This window comes from Panthera pardus, unplaced genomic scaffold (genome assembly GCF_024362965.1).
Source record: "Panthera pardus isolate Hobbes unplaced genomic scaffold, ASM2436296v1 HiC_scaffold_1, whole genome shotgun sequence".
NCBI classification, from domain to species: domain Eukaryota; kingdom Metazoa; phylum Chordata; class Mammalia; order Carnivora; family Felidae; genus Panthera; species Panthera pardus.
In genome coordinates, this window is record NW_026526654.1 from 13,032,244 (window position 1) to 13,052,194 (window position 19,951).

The following is a 19,951-nucleotide window of genomic DNA, read 5'->3' on the forward strand; positions in this document are numbered from 1 at the left end:
TAAATCCCACTTGATCATGGTGGGTGTTTTTTTTTTTGGTTTTTGTTTTTTGGCTTTTTTTTTTCAATGTATTGTTGGATTTGACTTGCTGGTATTCTGTTGAGGATTTTTTTATCTATGTCCATTAGGGATGTTGTTCTGTAGTTTTCTGTGTGTGTGTGTGTGTGTGTGTGTGTGTGTGTGTGTGTGGTGTCTTTATTTAGTTTGGTATCAGGATGATACTGGCCTCATAAAATAAATTGGGAATTTTTCCTTCCTCTTACACTTATTGGAATAGTTTGAGAAGAATAGGTATTAACTCTTCTTAAAATGTTTGGTAGAATTCACCTGTGAAGCCTTTGGGTCCTGGACTTTTGTTTGTTGGGAGTTTCTTGATTACTGATTCAATCTCCTCTGCTGGTAATCAATCTGTTCAAATGTTCAATTTCTTCCTGCTTCAGTTTTGGTAGGTTATACATTTGCAGGAATTTATCCATTTCTTCTGGGCTGTCTAATTTGTTGGCATAGAGTTTTTCAAAATATTCTCTTAAAATTGTATTTCATGGTGCTCTTTTGTTATTTTTCCTCTTTCATTTGTGATTTTTTAAGTCTTTCCTGCTTTTTATGAGTCTGCCTAGAGAGATTTATCAATTTTGTTGATCTTTTCAAAGAAACAGGCCCTGGTTTCACCGATCTATTCTATTGGTTTTTTAGCTTCTATGTCATTTATTTCTGCTGTAATCTTTATTGTTCACTTCCTTCTGCTAGTGTTGGCTTCTGTTTGCTTTTCTAGCTCCCTTAGGGGGAACACTCAGTTGTTTATTTGAGATTTTTCTTTCTTCTTGAGGGAGACTTGTGTTGCTATAAACTTTCCTCTCAGAACTGCTTTTGCTGCATCACAACAGTTTTGGACAGTTGTGTTTTCATATTTGTTTGCTTCCATGTTCTTTTTTATTTGATTTCTTGGTTGACCCATTCATTCTTTAGTAGCATGCTATTTAATGCCCAAGCATTTGTTTTCCCTCCAGATTTTGTTGTTGTTGTTGTTGATTCTTAGTCTCCTAGAATTGTGGTCAGAAAAGATACATATGACTTCAATCTTTTTTAATTTCTTGAGGCTTGTTTTGTGGCTTAATATGTGATTTATCCTGGAGAAAGTTCCATGTGCACTTGAAAAAAATGTGTACTCTGCTGTTTTAGGATGGAATGTCCTGAATATATCTGCTAAATCCATCTGGCCCAGGGTGTCATTCAAAGCCATTGTTTCCTTGTTGATTTTCTGTTTGGATGATCTTTCCATTGACGTACTTGATTTGTTAAAGTCTCCTACCATTGTTGTATTACTATCAATTCAGTTCCTTTATGTCTGTTATTGTTTTATGTATTTGGGTGTTCCAATGTTGGATACAAAAATATTTACAATTGTTATTTCTTGTTGGATTGTCCCATTTATTATTATATGGCATCCCTCTCTGTCTCTTGTATAGTCTTTGTTTTAAAGTCTATTTTACCTAAGTATTGCTACTTCTTTTGATATATCCCTTTGCATGATAAATGTTTCTTCATTCCATCACTTTCAATCTAGAGATGTGTTTAGGTCTTAAATTAGTCTCTTGTAGGCAGCATACGGATAGGTCTTATTTTTTTTATTCACTCTGTCACCCCATGTCTTTTATTGGAGCACTTAGTGCATTTACCCTCAAAGTAACTACTGATAGATAGGTATTGCCATTTTCTTACTTGCTTTGTGGTTGTTTTTATAGTTTTTCTCTGATCCTTTCTTCTCTTACTGTCTCTCACGGTTTGCTGGTTTTCTTTAGTGATATACTTGGATTCCTTTTTATTCTTTGTATGTTAGTGGCTTTTGATTTTTGATTAGTGGCTTTTTTTTTTACCATTAGGATTGTGTATGACATCTTCTATAGCTGTCTATATTAATTTGATAGTCACTTAAGTTCAAACACATTCTTTACTCCTCCCTCCCCAACATTTTAGATATATGGTGTCATACTTTATATCCTTTTATCTTGTGAACCCCTAACTATTTTTTATAGAAATACTTATTTAAACTGTTTTTGTGTCTTCCACTTTTCATACTCTCACTTATAGTCTTTTCTTTCCACTCAGAGTCCCCTTTAATATTTCTTACAGGGCTGGTTTAGTGGTCATGAACTCCTTTAGTTTTTGTTTGTCTGGGAAACTTATCTCTTTTTTTTTAATACTTTATTTTTAAGTCATTGTTACACTCAATGTGGGGCTCAAACTCACAACCCCAAAATCAAGAGTCATATTCTTTACCAACTAAACCAGTCAGGTGTCCCTTATCTCCCCTTCTATTCTGAATGACAGCTAAATAGAGTATTCTTGGCTGTAGATGTTTCCCTTTACACCTTGAATATATCATGCCACTGCCTTCTGTCCTGCACAGTTTCTGCTGAAAAATCCACTAATAGCCTTATGGGGATTTCCCTGGTATGTAACTGCCTTCTTTTCTCTTGCTGCTTTTAATTTTTTTTTTTATTTATCACTACTTTGTTTACCATTTTGATTACTATGTGTCTTTATGGGAACCCCCTTGGGTTGATTTTTGTTCTGTTTCATTTTTTCGAGAGAGTGCACATGCTAGTAGTGGAGGGGCAGAGGGAGAGGGAGAGAGAGAATCTTAAGCAGGCTCCATGCCCAACGTGGAGCCCGACAAGGGGCTCAATCTCATGACTGTGAGATCATGATCTGAGCTGAAAAGAACAGTCAGGCATTTAACCGACTGAGTCACCCAGGCACCCCCTCCTTAGGTTGATTTTTAGGAGATCTCTGTGCCTTCTGGATCTGGATATCTATTTCATTCCCTGGGTTAAGGAAGTTTTCAGCTACTATTTATTCAACTAAATTGTCTGCCCCATTTGCTCTCTCTCTTCCTTCTGGGATCCCTATAATGCAAATGTGATTATACTTGATGAAGTCACGGAGTTCCCTAAGTCTATTCTCATTTTGCATAATTCTTTTTCTTCTCATTTGTTCAGCTTGATTACTTTCCATTATTCTGATTTCTAGTTCATTAATTTGTTCCTCTGTTTCTTACAGCCTCCTATTTATTCCATCAAGTATATTTTTAATTTCATTTATTATGTTCTTCATCTCTGATTGGTTCTTTCTTATATAACTATAAGACATTTTATGTAATCCCCATGGAAACCACAAAGAAAAACAACAACAGAAGATCTACAAAAGAAAATAAGGAAGCTAAGTATGTCACTACAAAAGATTGACAAAACGTAAAGGAAGGCAGCGAGAAGGGGAAAAAAAGAACAAAACAACTATAAGATAAACAGGAAACAATGAACAAAATGTCATTAGTAAGTCCTTCCCTGTCAATAATTACTTTATATGTAAATGGTTTAAACTTTCCAAACAAAAAACATAAAGTAGTTGAATGGAAGTAAAAAAAAAGACTCCCTTTTTTTTTTTATTTTTTAAATCTTTATCTTTGAGAGAGACAGACAGAGCATGAGCAGGGGAGGAACAGAGAGAGAGGGAGACACAGAATCTGAAGCAGGTTTCAGGCTCCAAGCTGTCAGCACAGAGCCAAACCCGGGGCTGAACTCATAAACCGCAAAATCATGACCTGAGTCAAAGTCGGACACTCAACTGACTGAGCCACCCAGGCACCCCAAAAGGAGACTTACTTTAGATGTAATGGCACACACAGGCTGAAGGTGAAAACATAGGAAAACATATTCCATCTAAAGAGTCACCAAAAGAGAGAAGAAATAGATATATTTATAGCAGATAAAATGCATGTGAAGTCAAACACTGCCAAAAAAGACGAAGACATTATATGATGACAAAAGGGTCAATTCACCAGAAATACATAACAATTATAAATATGTATACACCTCATGTCAGAGCCCAAGTACTTGAAAAAACTGCCATAATTTAAAGCAGAAATAGATCGTAATACAACAGTGGCAGGAGATTTCAAAAGCTCATGTGATGGTTCATTCTGTGTTCATTTGGGTGGGCCATGGGCTTCCCAGATTAAACATGGTTTCCGGTTGTGTCTATCAAAGTGTTTCCAGATAAGATGAGAATTTTAACTGGTGAACTCAGAAAGAATTTTAACTCAGAACTCAGAAACACTACCCAGTGTGGTTGGGCATCATCCAATCCATTGAGGTCCTGAAGAAAACAAAAGGCAGAAGGAGGAGGAATCTGTCCCTTTATCCATGCCTCACTGAGCTGGAACATTTCACTTCATCTTCTGCCCTTGGAGTAGGATTGATACCATAGTTCTCCTGCTTCTCAGGCTACAGGACTCAGAATGAATAACATCATAAGCTTTCTTTCCTAGGCCTTTGGTTCACAGAAAGCATACCATGGGACTTCTCAGCTACTAAAATCACATGATCCAATTCCTGACAAAAAATTTCCTTTTCTTTCCTTAACCCTGACTAATATAGCCCATTTTCAATAATGACGAGAACAGCCACACAGAAGATCAATAAATGAAGAGAGGACTTGAACACGACTGACCAATTCATCCTAGCAGACATACACGGAACACTCTACCCAACAACGACAACATACACACTGTTCTCCAAGTGTACGCAGACATTCTCCAGGGTAGATGATGTATTAGGACATATTAGCCACAAAACAAGATGTAAAAATTTAAGAATATTGAAAAACAATTAAGAATACTGGTATGCGATCATACCAGGTATTTTTTTTTTACCACAACAGAAAGAAACTAAATATCGGGAACAGGAGAATAAAGTGGAACATTCGTAGGTATGTGGAAAAAACACACTCCTAAAAAACAATGAGTCTAAGAAAACATCACAAAGGAAATTAGAAAATATCTTGAGACAAGTAAAAATGAGAACACAACATAGCAAACCTATGAGACACAGTAAATCAGTAGCAAGAAGAAAGTTTAGAGCAGTAAACACTGACATTCAAAAAGAAGAAAGACCTGAAATTAATAACCTAACTTTACACATGAAGGAACTAGAAAAGAAAGTGAGCCCAAAATTAGAAAGAAGGAAATAATAAAGATTAGAACAGAAATAGATAAAATGGAGAATAGAAAAAAATACAGTGAATGAAACTAAGAGGGGAGCTTTGAAAAGATAGACAAAACTGAGAAATCCTTAGCTAGACTAAGAGAAAAATGACTCAAATAAGTCAGAAATGAAGAAGATATATGACAACTGAGGCCAAAGAAAGAAAAAGATTTATAAGAGACCAGTATGAACAACTGTATGCCAACATTGGATAACCTAGTAGAAATGGATACATTCCTCAAATATACCAAATACACCAAAATATACCAAAAATACATCAAAAAATCTGAGCTGAACTATACCCAGTAAGGAGATCTAATTAGTAATCATAACCTCCCAACAAAGAAAAGCCCAGAACCAGATGGCATCACTGGAGAATTCTACCAAACATTTAAAGAAGAATTAACGCTAATCCTTCTCAAATTCTTCCAAAAAGTTGAAGAAGAAACACTTCCAATCTCATTTTATGATGCTAGTATTAACCTGATACTAAGGCAAAGATACTACATGAAAAGAACACTACAGACCAATATCCATGGTAAATATTGATGAAAAATCCTCAACAAAATAGTAGCAAACTAAATTCAAAGCACATTAAAATCAATATATACCATGACCAAGTGGGATTTACTCCTGAGAAGCAGGAATATTTCAGTATTTTAAAATCTATTAATACAATACATCCCATTAATAGAACAAAGGGCAGTGACACCTGGGTAGCTCAGTCCATTAAGCATCCAACTTCAGCTCAGGTCATGATCTCATGATCCATGAGTTTGAGCCCCACATCGGGATCTGGCTGACACCTTAGAGCCTGGAGCCTGCTTCAGATTCTGTGTTTCTGTCTCTCTCTCTGCCCCTCCCCTCCTCGTGCTCTGTCTCTGTCTCTCTCTCTCTCTCTCTCTCTCTCTCTCAAAAATAAATAAACATTAAAAAAAACAAATTTAATAGAACAAAGGGCAAAATTTACATGACCATCTCAAATGACACAGAAAAAGCATCTGACAAAACTCAACACAATATCCTTCCATAATAAAAATGTTCAACAAGGTAGAAATAGGAGGAAATTATCATAATATTTTTTAAAAGCCATATATGAAAAGCCCATGGCTAACATCTTACTCAATGGTGAAAAACTGAAAGCTTTTCCTGTAAGACCAGGAAGAAGGAAAGGATACCCATTCTTACCACTCTTATTCAACAACATACTGGAAGTCCTAGCCAAAGCAATTAGACAAGAAAAAGAAATCAAAATCATCCAAACTGGAAAGGAAGAAGTAAAATTATCTCTGTTCATAGACAACATGCCCTTATATGTAGAAAATCCTAAAAACTCCACCTAAATAACTATTAGAATAAGCAAATACAGTGAATTTTCAGGATGCAAAATCAACACACAAAAATCAGTTGTGTTTCTGTATACCAGGAATGACAAATTTTTTTGAGTGAACAGTTTTAAAAGAAAATTAAGAAAACGATCCCATTTACAATAGCATCAAAAAGAATAAAATACTCAGGAATAAACGTTACCAAGGGAGTGAAAAGATTTGTACCCCGGAAACTACAAAATATTGTTGAAAATTTTTAAAAAGACATAAATAGGGGCGCCTAGGCGGCTCAGTCGATTGGGCATCTGACTTCAGCTCAGGTCAAGATCTCACAGTTTGTGGGTTCAAGCCCCGTGTCAGGCTTTGTGCTGCCAGCTCAGAGCCTGGAGCCTGCCTTGGATTCTGTGTTTCCCTCTCACTCTGTTCCTCCCCCACTCATGCTCGCTCTCTTTTTCTCTCTCTCTCTCTCAAAATTAAATAAAATTTTTAAAAAATTAAAAATAAAGTAAAATAAAATAAAATAAAATAAAATAAAATAAAATAAAAAGACACAAATAAATAGAAAGACAACCCACGTTGATGGATTGGAAGACTTAGTATTATAAAATGCCCATACTTCCCAAAGTGATCTATAGATGTAATTCAATCTCTATTGAAATCTCAATGGCATTTTTTGCACAAATAAAAAAGTCTATCCTAAAATTTACGTAATGCCAAAGGACCCCATATAGTGAAAACAATCCTGACAAAGGACAAACTAGAAGTTTCATGCTTTCTGATTTCAGAACATATCACAAAGCTGTAATGATCAAAACAGTATAGTATGGCCCAAAGACAGATGTGTAGACCAATGGAACAGAATACAGAGCACAGGAATAAATCCTCCTGTATGTGGCCAAATGATCTTCAGTGAGGGTGCCAAGATTACCTAAGAGGGGAAGGGTAGTCTCTTGAGCAAAGATGCTGGGAAAACTGAATGCCCACATACAAAAGAATGAAGTTGGATCCTTACTTTATACCACATACAAAAACCAACTCAAAATAGACTGAAGACCTAAGCATAAGCCTTGAAACTATAAAGCTCCCAGAAGAAAATATAGGAGATCAGCTTCATGGCACTGAATTGAGCAGTGGTATCTTGCCTATTCCACCAAATACACAGACACCAGAAAGCAAAAATAAACAAATGAGACTAAAGCAAACTTTAAAATGCCTGTACAGCAAAGGAAGCAATCATCAGGGTGAAAAGGCAATCTAGAGAATAAGAGAAAATATTTGCAAAACCTATATATGGTAAGGGGTTAACATCCAAAATACTTAAAAATCTCCTACAACTCAACAAGAAAAACTATATTATTTAAAATGAGCAAAGATCATTTCCAAAGATGATATATGACCAACAAGTATATAGAAGGATGCTCAACATCACTAACACAAATCAAAACCACAACGAGATATCACTTCACCTGAGTTATGATGGCCACTATCAAGAAAACAAAAACTAACAGGCTTTGGCAAGGATGTGGAGAAATTGGAACCCTTATGAACTGTTGGTAGGAATGTAAAATGATGCAGCCATTATGGATGATAGTATGGAGATTCTCAAAAAAAATCATATTCCATTATAATAATATTCCATTATATATATATAATATATATATAATATATATATATTATATATATACACAAGTGGATGTATATGACATGTATATGTCATGTATATGTATATATGGCATGTATATGACAAATTGATGAATCTTGAGGTCTTTAGGCTAAGTGAAACAAGTCAGACAGAGGAAGACAAATACTGTATGGTCTCACTTATATGTTAAAACAAAATTTTAAAACAATCTTGCAGAAACAGAGAACAAATGGGGGTGGTTGGGGTGGGCAGTGGGAGCTGGGAAGTAGGGAGATGACTAGTGGTGGGCAAAGGTTAACTTCCAATTATAAAATGAATAAGTTCTGGGATGCCTGGGTATCTCAATCTGTTAAACGGCTGACATCGGCTCAGGTCATGATCTCATGGTTCGTGGGTTCGAGCCCCATGTCAGGCTCTGTGCTGACAGCTTGGAGCCTGCTTCAGATTCTGTGTCTCCCTTCCACTCTGCCCCTCCCTGGCGCGCTCGCTCTCTCTCTCTCTCTCTCTCTCTCTCTCAAAACATTAAACATTAAAACATTTTTAAAAATTGTAAAGTGAATAAGTTCTGTGATGTAACATACAGCATGGCGACTATGATTAACCATGTTATGTTATATGTAAGTAATAAGTATAAACTGTAATATATAAGCAAGAGATGGATATTTAAAGTGCTCACCACACAGGCACATGCAAAACTGTAACTATGTAAGGTGATGGATGTGTTGACTATACTGCGGTAATCATTTTGCAATATATACTTGTATAGAGTCCCTTCCTTGGGCACCTTACATTTGCACAGTTATGTCAATTACATCTCCATAAAGCTGGAAAAAAATTTAAAATAGGATTATCAGACAATTTAGTAATCCCACTTTGAGATATATGTCAAAAAAGAAACGAAAACGGGATGTCAAAGGGATATTTGTACACCCATATTCATCTCAGCATTATTCACAGTTGCTAAAAGGAGAAAGAAAGCGAACTGTCCGTTGATGGATGATTAGATAAGGAAAAGACAGTGCATACACACAATGGAATATTATTCAGCATTGGGGAAAAAAAACCAAGTCCCGTCATACGCTACAAAAAGGACACTACGCTAAGTGAAAAAGGCAAAACAAAAAGATGAAAAAATACAGCATGCTTCTGTTTATATGAGGAATCTAAAGCAGCCAAACTCTGAGATGGAAAGTGGGGTGTGGCTGCAGGGGTTGCCGGCAGGGGAGGGAAACTGGAAATTGTCATTCAAGGAGTATAAGATTTCAGTTGTGCAAAGGGAAAAACTAGAGACCTGTATGCTTAAAAATGATTGTGATGGTAAACTTTCTGTTAGGTGCGTTTTGCCACTATGAGAAAAAAAAAAAAGCTGATAACAAAAAAAAAATCAAACTAAACTCTACCATAAATTCTTATAAATAGGAACCTTAGAAATTAATTCACCTAATTTTATACATGGGCTAAATGCAGATTAATTGTAATTCGCTTTTCAACTAAGCAGTCAGGTTAGTTTGTAATGACTTACTTTTGTGAGCTATTCTGGTTCCTTGTGTTTCTCTAATGGCTTAAAAATTATCTGTGATGAGGGTGTGTACCTAATACATATAATGTATTATTTGGGATTGGAACCTCTATACCAATTTATAGTCTCTAGGATACTTTATGAAGCTTGGGACATCGGATCTGCCCAGTTCTCTGGGGTCTCTGTCATTCTCCATCATGTTCCAGGATTGCCAAGAGCACCCCCAATCACACCTGATGTCCTTTTAGTAACCTGGCATGTGACTCACCTGAGCCTCACCTGAGTTTATTTAAAAGAAATACATAGGGGCGCCTGGGTGGCGCAGTCGGTTAAGCGTCCGACTTCAGCCAGGTCACGATCTCACGGTCCGTGAGTTCGAGCCCCGCGTCAGGCTCTGGGCTGATGGCTCGGAGCCTGGAGCCTGTTTCCGATTCTGTGTCTCCCTCTCTCTCTGCCCCTCCCCCGTTCATGCTCTGTCTCTCTCTGTCCCAAAAATAAAATAAAAAACGTTGAAAAAAAAAAAAAAAGAAATACATAGGGGCCCCTGGGTGGCCAGTCAGTTAAGCGTCCAACTTCAGCTCAGGTCATGATCTCACAGTTCGTGGGTTCGAGCCCTGCATCGGGCTCTGTGCTGACAGCTCAGAACCTGGAGCCGGCTTCGGATTCTTTATCTCCCTCTCTCTCTGCACCTCCCCTGCTCATGCTGTCTCTCTCTCTCAAATTAAAAACAAATCTTCAATAAAAGAAATACATACATAAATTTTTGTTTTAATTTCCTCACCTATCCTGGGCTTTCACCCAAGATTCTGGTTTGTTTTCCTCGTGTAAGCTCATTGTCTTTGATGAAGAAGATGGGGACCAAAATTACAATGAGGAGACCCATCTTTACGTGACCTTTACTTTTTACATCATCAGTCCCTAGCAGAGGCGACCATGGCCTTGGCCTTCTTGCCCTACACACTGCGAAAATAAGCCTGTTTATGATCTCCAGCATTTTTTTTCAAACCTGCACTGGTGATGAGAGTTAGCCCTGACATTCTTCATGTGGGTTCACATTACTCTTTGTCGATTTGGGTGGACATTTGCTCCTTCTCCACCTCGTCGGCACGTGCTCACCAAATGTCACCTCACGGGCGGGCCTTAGCGATGTGCCGTTTCTACGCGACTTCTTTGGCTTCCCCGTAATGACAGTGTGACTGCAGAGCCGCGAGGCTGCTTTGTGTCCCCCATGCCATCTACACCCCACCTGATCTTCCGGTCTCTGTCCCCGGGGCTCTTTCCTCCCAGCATCTCAAACCCCCCTGCCCTTGGGTCCACTATGCACCAGACTATCTCAACGTAGCACGGGACGGTGTGATCATTTTCTTCCAATGGTTTCACCAAGTTTCTGTCACCAACGAGCAGGCTCAGATCCCTCACAGCACTTCCTCCCAGGGTCTTGCCGCTCAGGAAGAGCTTCTTAATTAGCACCCCAACTTGTTCAAGGAACCCAGACGTGCTCAGAACAACACTTCAGCAGAAGTCCTAGCACACCGACGTCTCCTCCAGGCAGGATAACACGACCTGACCTTCAAAGAGCTCCTGTGCAGTGACAAGTCCCAAGCTAAGTGGGTCCAAGCAGGTTTATCTCCCTGAACCCCACATTTGACCCCGGAAGGCGGCCACTCTGTGGACTCCGTGTCACAGAAGAGGTCTAGAAAGGTTTTTCCCCGTATTTGTGGTGCCGGAGAAGTGAGAAGCAGACCTGGAATTTCATCATCCGCTGTCCACTTCAAGTTCACCTCCTCGCTGACCATTTACAGTGCACTGAGCATTCACGCTTCATTTCACATGTACGCTGGATCGCACACTCAGTGTGCCGCACACTCACCGTACTGCTCACTTACACTGCACCGCACACTCACCATGTCGCACACGTACGCCGCACTGCGTGCTCACCGTGTCGCACACTTATACTGTCCTGCCTACTCACCGTATGGCACACCTATGCTGTCCTGCACACTCGCCGTGTCGCACACTTACACTGCACTGTAATTTCTTGCCCCAATGCCCCTTTTATCACCTACATTAGGAAAATTCTACTCATCATCCTTATGTGAATTCTCACGCGTGTGTAGCTTCAGCAAATAGCATGCTTCATTCCACTCCAGAAAACGGTGACTTGCTCCTTTCTACACACTAGAAAATGAACGCAGTAAGCTCAAACCTATATAAAATGCCTTTCACAGTATTCCATTCTACTAAATTCCTCTGTTTCTTATGCCAAAGTTCTTTTGTCTTGCTCTTGCATTTAGTTTTAAATCACTGAAATGAATGTAAAGTTAATGACTCACTGTCCCAAATCATAAAGATAAAAGGCATATTAATAGACTTTTTAAAAGAAGATTTGAGAGCTCATGGAATGATTTCTACCCAGGGACTCTCGAACCACGTACAACTGAACTGCTTATAACCAAGAATCTAAATTAAAAAGAAAATGAGTACACCCAGAGAAGACTTTATCATTCTTAAAGGAATTATTTAATATTTCAAATGTGTTCATTAAAGGCATACAGTCCCACATGCTAGCGGCTGTAACCCACCAAGTTCATTTTTAAAACACTAATTCTAGTAATAGTACAAAAGAAGGCATTCAACACTTCAGTTGTAGAAAAGGAATATACTCAAATGCCCATTTTTATGTGTAATTCAATTTAGCTTATGAGAATTTGAACATCAAACTCACCTTTATACCTACCTCCAAACGTTATTTTTTGTAACCAAAAACGTCCTCCGCAATTTTGAGGGACACAACTGACTTACTTTACTTACATTACTTTAATAGTGATGCCGTCTATCATAGGAATCGCGTGTGGGTAAAGGAGAAGCATAAAAAAACTTAAGAAATGAATATAAGGTATCAAGCATTTGAATGAAATACGGGCTCTGCCTTCATGTTTTTTCCTCTTAAAATTCAGCTACAACTGAATTACAACTTAAAAATAAGCTACAACTTATTTTTTACATGTCTTTTTTTAGGGGGATGATGATTATTTACCAAACTCAGGTTCCACGTAAATTACACTGAACGTGACCTTCAGGCCCCACCGTTTCTCCTCATCGACTCAGCAGACATCTTCCAGAAGGGGCAAGATAGCAAGTATTTGAGGCTACGAGGACCACGGGGTCCCGGTGGGTCACACATGCTCTGCCGTGCTGTGCTGTGCTGCGTGGCTTCTCCTGTCCTTTAAAAATGTAAACACCACGTGTAGCTTCCAGGCTACAACACAACACAAAGAAGTCACAGGTCACTCCTGCCCCCAGCCTCCATTGTGTTGCCACTGGCTGCTGACGGTTTTCCGTGGGGCACTTGTCAAAGAAGCCAAAAACAAAAAAATGTTTTTCTCTTAAACAGAAAGAGCCAGATTTTTGCCTAGTGATAAGAGCACAGAATTAATAACCAGACCTTTATGCAAGTCCTGATCTATCCTGAACTAGCAGGTGTGATTCTGAATACATTACTCCGTCGTCTCTCTAGGTTTCTTTTCCTTATCTGTAACATAAGGGGATGATTTTCACTGGAGGGAGAAGGACACAGTGGGAGGGATCCGTGGGGTAGGGTCTGGGCTGGTGGCAGAGAGGAGAGGCACGGTGAAGTGAGACGGACTCCACGTGGATGAAACACACACAGCGGTCAGTGCTGGAGTCTCCAAAAGGCATTTCCAGGGCTCTGAGTCACCTGCCTTTTGCAGGGATTCTATGCATTCATATAACAGCTACCAAGCCACACGCGAACACAGAGACACTCGAGGATGGAGAGCGGAAGTCAGACATTCAAACACAGCAGGCAGCACTAAGGACAGGCACAAGCCGTGCGTGGAGTCGGAAGGGACATCTGTGGGGTGTGGGTGTTCTGGGAAGATGCTCTGGATCTGACCCCAGCTGGACAGAGTGAGAAGCAGGTTCGCGGCACACAGAATGAATAAAGTCTGCGCATTCGGAACTGCTGAATTCTGGGTGGGGGGCCGACAGGCAACTCCGTGCCGTCCAAGGTAGCAGACGTGAGTCGGGACCGTGGGGAGGCCAGAGGGTGGACGGGACGGGGTCAGAAGCCACACAGGCTGTGTGCAGAGCGGCACGGGCTCGGTGCCGTGGGTAATGGGAAATCACTGAAGCCTTTTCAGTCACAGGCCTCCTGGCCAGATTGGCATTTCAGATAAATCACTCTGGCATCTGTGATCAGATCTGAGGGCACAGCCTAGCCCAGCAAGTTGAATTAGGAACTCAGCCCTCAGCCCCACAAGGAGATGAAGACTTGACCAAGCATAGCCGGTAAAGGTCAGAACAAAGAAGGCTCCTCTCAGCAGTGTTTGCAAGATCAACCTTGAGGACCTGGGGACCAAGAGAAGCAGGAAGCAGGGGTAGAGGGGGTGGGAAGGGTGGGTGAAGAGTGCTGCAGAGGCAGCTTCCGATGCTGGGGCAGGGGAGAGAGGGGCGGGAATAAGGGAGGTGACCTGGAGAGAGGAAGAGACATTCCGAACTCTGCTTGAAGTCAGACAGGCAGGCATGGGGCCTCCAGGTAAGGGGCCCTGCAGGCAGATTTGGGCCTTAAAGCACCCAAAGAGGAAGCCATGGAGGTGCAGGTCTGGAGCTGGGGCTGGGCCACATGCAAGCGGAGAACGTGACAGGGAGGAGAGGAGAAACAGGGCCCATGGGGAGAGCCAGCTGGAGGAGATTCAAGGGAAGAAAGGCCACGGAAGGAGACAAAGGAGCCAGGAGCTGCTAAGGGGTGAGAGGTCTGCTGTCCACGCTGTTCAGCAGCAAGGATGAGGGCAGAGGACCGTCTCTCTAGCAGGGTCTGAGAGGAAGCCGCACTGCAAGGGGCTGAGCAACCCTAATGAAGGGGGTGGTCTAGACAACTCTATCCCGGCTTCCTCCATATCCAGGGACACAAGTGCACTGCAGGAATTATAATGACCGGGTCATTTAAAATCGTTCTTGTTAACACAATCATACAGAAAGAATTGCAATCCAGCAGAGAATACAAATCAGCTTGATGTGACGGTGCCACTTGAAATTTACCATCTATTAGAAAACGGCAACCCTTTGTCTATGCGCACGTTTAGTTACAGGCGGATAATGTGAAGCGAAACTTCCTGAGACCCTCCTGATATACTGTCAGGTCTTCCCAGTTACTGTAATCAAACGGGAGAATAACCAAGTTATCTGTGCAGACTACTATCTGTGTTGGGAAAGCCAGGTAATTCTAGCTGGTGGGAGCTGGCAAAATGTGAACTCCCGAGCGCCCTCTGCACAGAGCTTCTAAAATGCAGTGCTCACGGAAATCACTCAGGGCTGGCTGAAGGGATGGTCCTGGGTCCCACCCAGATTCTCGTGGGTTCAGGAAACCCACTCTTACCAGGCTCCTCCGGGGGACCTAGATCAGGCAGCCCAGGCAGCACATACTTAGTCCCTGGAGATGTGCGACCTTCTTTCCTAGGTCAAGTGCCTGTGTACTTGAGTGACTGCCCATTCTCAGGAAATATCACAACAAAAATGTTAATGAATTTGTATCACTTTCCATGGGCTAAAACTCATCAGCATATTTCCCTGAAAAAAGAAAGTCGCTGCTTCAAGAAAGAGGCCAGTGAGTCCAACCCACCACAGGGAAGTTCTGGAAGAGCCCTGAATTTTGCCCGGGGTGGGTCTACAGAAGGAGAAGGAACAGAATTCAGTGACAGGAAATTGGGAATGTGGAATGAGTGACCACGTCCACTCTCACCTTCCAGGGGCGGCTGAGAGGATTGGAAGAGAACCCAGGTGGGAAAACAACTTAGAAATGGCCCCGGCGTTGCTTCTCAAGTTCTAACGGTAAAGACGCTTGACTTCCTATGACTGCTTCCTCGCCTCAGTGCACCTTGTGTGAAAGGCATCTTTTTTTTATTACCTGGCCTTTTTTTAATCCATAAAGGTAAATTACATATGCATTTCTAAATGAAATAAGTAATTTTCATTTAAAGGTCTCCTGTTCCCTTGACAGCCTCACCCTTTGCTCTGCAAAACTCTTCCAGAGTGATGTGTTATTCCTAGGACAGAAAGGAACAGAACAGCGGAATGGCCAGAAGGCTTGGAGAAAAGGGAACAACAGGAGAAAAGGGTGAGGATAGAAGAGATCAGTCACTGCTATTAAAATGCACCATCTCAGGACCTCGTCAAGATAAAAAGCTTCTGCACAGCGAAGGAAACAATCGGCAAAACTAAAAGCAACTGACAGAATGGGAGAAGATATTTGCCAACGACATATCAGATGGAGGGTTAGTATCCAAAATCTAAAAAGAACTTATCAAGCTCAACACCCAAAAAAACAGTCCAGTGAAGAAATGGGCAAAAGACATGAATAGACACTTCTCCAAAGAAGACATCCAGATGGCTAATAGACACGTGAAGAAATGTTAACATCACCGGACACTGCTGTTTGGTAGAAAGACGAAGTCCCAGTAACCTTGCCAAGACCTAGCTCTCTGACCTTGAAAAAATGACCTAAGTCCTCTGAGTCCTGTGCCCTGGTGAGAGGATCCCAAAAAGGAAGGTACATGTTTGAGGTGCTCAACTCACCACAGGTCAAATATAAAGAAGTATCATTTTCAAACATCCTGGTTCCAGTGAAATTTATTTTCTCACTTAGGCAAATGTTTTAATACATTACACGACCCGCAAGTTATGTACACACATACACATACACATATATATTAGGATCGCAAGTGAAGCGTATATCATGGTTTGACTCCACACGTTTTATCTCCTGATTGCTTAACGGGGAGGAAATGCTTCTTTTCTTCAAGAACGTTCATGATCTGCAGTGAGCTCACATTTGCCGGGCAATCTTCTTTATCTGCAGGAGTACTGACTTATCCACAGATCCTATTAATGGCCTGGAGCTTGTATGTTGAAGCATTCTCAGATCAGAGGGGATGGGGGGGGCGGGGCGTATTTAAAGTATTATTTCACATGCAAAATAAAACTTTAGTTTTTTTAGTATGCACTGAACAAATTTCATTCCCCCAGTTCTCAAAGGACACAGATAAACAGAAACATAGCTTTATGCCCTCTAGATGAAATCGTATTGATTAAACTTATTTCTCCTTTGGTAAGTAAATATCACACTCTGAATGATTTTTACAGCAAGTAACATATCACAGGGGGCGTATTAACACTACCGCGAAAGCAATGCCATATATTCTGGTTTCCAAAAAGTCTATCACACATAAACCTCCTCTGCTCACACAGGTTGGTTACACGGGGCAAGGGGCCATAGCTGTTAGCTACACTACACAGGCTTGTGTAATTTCAATAAACTAAACAACTGCAAACAGACAAATTGTTCTGGAGGACCCTTAACCCACGGTTGCCAAATTACCTTCAAAGCCTTTTAAAATACCAAGAGAGAAATGTAATTTATTCTGGCAGCTATGCAGTGATACCCTAGAGAGGAAACCTGATGGCCCAAAAGGTCTGCCCTTTCCCTGGCCTCAGTCATGTGGCTTCGGTTTAGGGAGCTCCGCGGTGACTCTGGGGTCTCTTGTTGTTAGTCTCCTTTCGAAGTGGAAGTCACCAGGAGATGCATGGATGGACTGCATCCCCAAGAACCCAGGGCAAACTTGCGCGAGGCATGTTAACCCTCATCGGAACAGAGACCCCAAACATTTCACCAGATCTTCAAAGCAAGCCAGGACTGAAACAGGAGAGCGCGCCCCGGGAGCTTCTGCGCTGGGCAGGATGGAGACCGCCTGTTCTCCAGCCTTGCTGCTCAAGGTCTCTCCTCCCGCCGGTTCAGAGCCGTTAAGTTTTACTCGGCCCTGCTTAGCAAAAGCCAACCCCTTCTCCTCCAGGGGCGAAATAATTCTACCAGGTGGCAAAGGATGGACACACAATTTACACGTATTGGCTCACTCCCCAAACAGAGAGCTGAGCCCAGCGAGTGGCTCCAGCTTTTCAGTGTGACACAGATACGCCCGGAGAACTTGATGAAGATCACCCCCATTACCTGTCGGGGGCGTACAAGGCACCGGCCAAACCCAGCACTTGCACCCAGCCGGTGGGTCCTCCCCAGCCCCGGGGAAGGTGGGCGGCGCCCGCGGGAGCGGGGGCCGAGAAGAGCCCCGGATGGGTACCACCGCTGCCCCGCCACTTGGCCCGGGCCCTCCCAGACAATGGGGCGGACGCTGTCCGGCGGGGGTCACGGCCAGGGGTCAGTGGGATCAGTGGGAGAGGCGACGGCCAGGGAGCCCTCCTTCACCCCTACATCTTTGTTCTCTCAAGTAGTGGCCCCTTCTCATCCCCAAAGAGAAAAGGAGGACGGCCCCCTGCTGCCTTCCGGGGAGGAGTGGGGCTCCCCTAAGTGCCCGCGCCGCTGCCCTCACCTCCCGCCGCAACCACAGGCTTCCAGGTCCCTGCAAACTGCCAGTTTCGCCTCCTCTCCTGGGCTACGTCCAGAGTTGGGAGGCTTCCGCGGTCACACACCTCCCCGCGTCCCCTTCCCCGGAAAGGACCGCCAGCCTCCTCTCCACGCCCCCCTCTCCACGCCGGCTCTCGGGCCGGGCACCCCGCGACCTCGGCGCGAGCACCCCCGAGCCCTCCCGGAGTCGCCACCGGCGCCGTGGGGCAGGGGTGCCTCTGCGCCCCGCCGGCCTCCTGACCCGGACGAGGCTGCTCGGCCAACCGCTCCGCGGCGGGGACCGCGCCCCACGCCCCGAGCCCCGCCGCCCCGCCGCCCCGCCGCCGCCCTACCTGCCGAGAAAGGTCCGCGAGAGACGCGTGCAGCCGGGGGCGCGAACGCGGGATCAGCTCCGGGCGCGGCGCGAACGCGGGGATCCGCTCCGGGCGCGGCGCTGCGCGTGTGCGCCGGGTGCGCGTGCGGCGGGTGCGCGGGGCCCCTGCTCCCAGGGCTGCGGCGCGCTCGGGGCGGGCGCGGTGCGCGCAGCCGGGCCGGCGGGAGGCTGGCCGCGGCCACTCGGAGCCCGCCTCCGGGACCCGCGGCCGCCTTCGCCCCTCCCTGCGCGCCCCGCCGGCCGCGGGGCTCGGCTCCAGGCCCCGGGGCGGGGGGGGGGGGGGGGGGGGGGGGCGCCGCCTGCCCCGCTCCCGCCACGGCCCCTCGGCTCCCGCCGCCCTCCGCTCCCGCCGGGGTGGTCGCCCGGGGCTCCGGCCGCCCTGCTGCCCACGCTCTCCCGCGCCGAGACCGCGCCTCTCTCCGCTCCTCCGATCCCCCCCTCCGGCTTCTCCCTCCCCTCGCTTTGCTGACAGGCTAAGAATGGGGCTCCCGCGTCCAACTTTTCCTTCCCGACTCCAGCAAGAGGACTGGGCGCTGGATGGGGAAGGAGGTGGCCCCGGCGTGGGTCTCCTGCGCCGTGACCCAGAGTTGTGACCTGGGGCGGGCATCCCCCTTCCCACCCCCCCGGACAGTCCGACCAGAACAAAGGCCATCGCGGGGACTGTGGCAGTTGTCAGTAGATGAGATGAGATGATACAGAGGCCATACGGAGCCTTGAGATTCCCCTGAATTCTCGAAAATAGGAATTTCAGGTGGGACAAGATAATCATGGGCAAGGTCAAGGCTCTCTCTGGGCATCTGGTCTCTGTTATAATTTTCATGACAGAGTAGAAGACGTGCCCACCCACCCCCACCCCCAAATTTTGTTCCTGCTTGGCCCTGTAAACAGTCCGCATTTCGCCAAGAGAACTCTAGGCTGTCTTAATTCTGAAGTTAATGTGGTGCATGCGCCTGCACACACACACACACACACACACTATAGTATATAGTCGCAAAGGGTCTTGTATATAACACATAACTTTATTCAAATGACTTTATAGTCATATTAATTATTCAGAATATTCTTATCCAAAATACGTGATACATGAATATGTAAAAAACAATGTGGCGTTCAGAAAATTTCCTACTTACGTGGTGTTAGCCCCTGCATGTCCGGGAGTGGATTAAAGGACGATTCTGAGATACTGCTGTGATGTTCACTTAGATTTCCTATTTTTCCATGCACTGAGATAAATTTTGTGAATTTTAAGGTGTCTTAAGGATCGATTGAGTTACCCTCTATGCTATGACATGACGTATATGAAGGTGTTTTCCACACATAATGTGACAAGAATGTAGTCCCAACTCAGATTTCATTCTCACAAAAATAATTTACAGAATCAGTGAATTTATGAAAGCAATTCAACCGTGGCACTAAGGATAATATGGACTAGTAAGAATGATTCTGAATTAAAAGTAAAATAAATACTTCAGCACATAATGGTTTTCTTGGCATTTTATACACTGGCACCAAGAAATAGCAAATGTGCTGTGAGGAGTATTACCCATTTCCATACTTATTGTGTGGCATTTTATCTGAAACCATTCTGTTTCTCTCTATATTGTTAAGTTTCT

At 43.5% G+C, this 19,951-nt stretch overlaps 1 protein-coding gene across 1 annotated transcript in view; it reads right to left on the reverse strand.

Annotated features, from left to right (window-relative positions):
- The window catches only part of MYO16 (myosin XVI), a 609,969-nt gene extending 591,387 nt beyond the window's left edge, over positions 1-18,582 (reverse strand). The window contains exon 1 of the mRNA XM_053889237.1: positions 18,298-18,582. The gene's annotated coding sequence lies outside the window, so the exon portion shown is untranslated. The remainder of the gene's footprint in view (positions 1-18,297) is intronic.
- Positions 18,583-19,951: the final 1,369 nt, after the last annotated feature.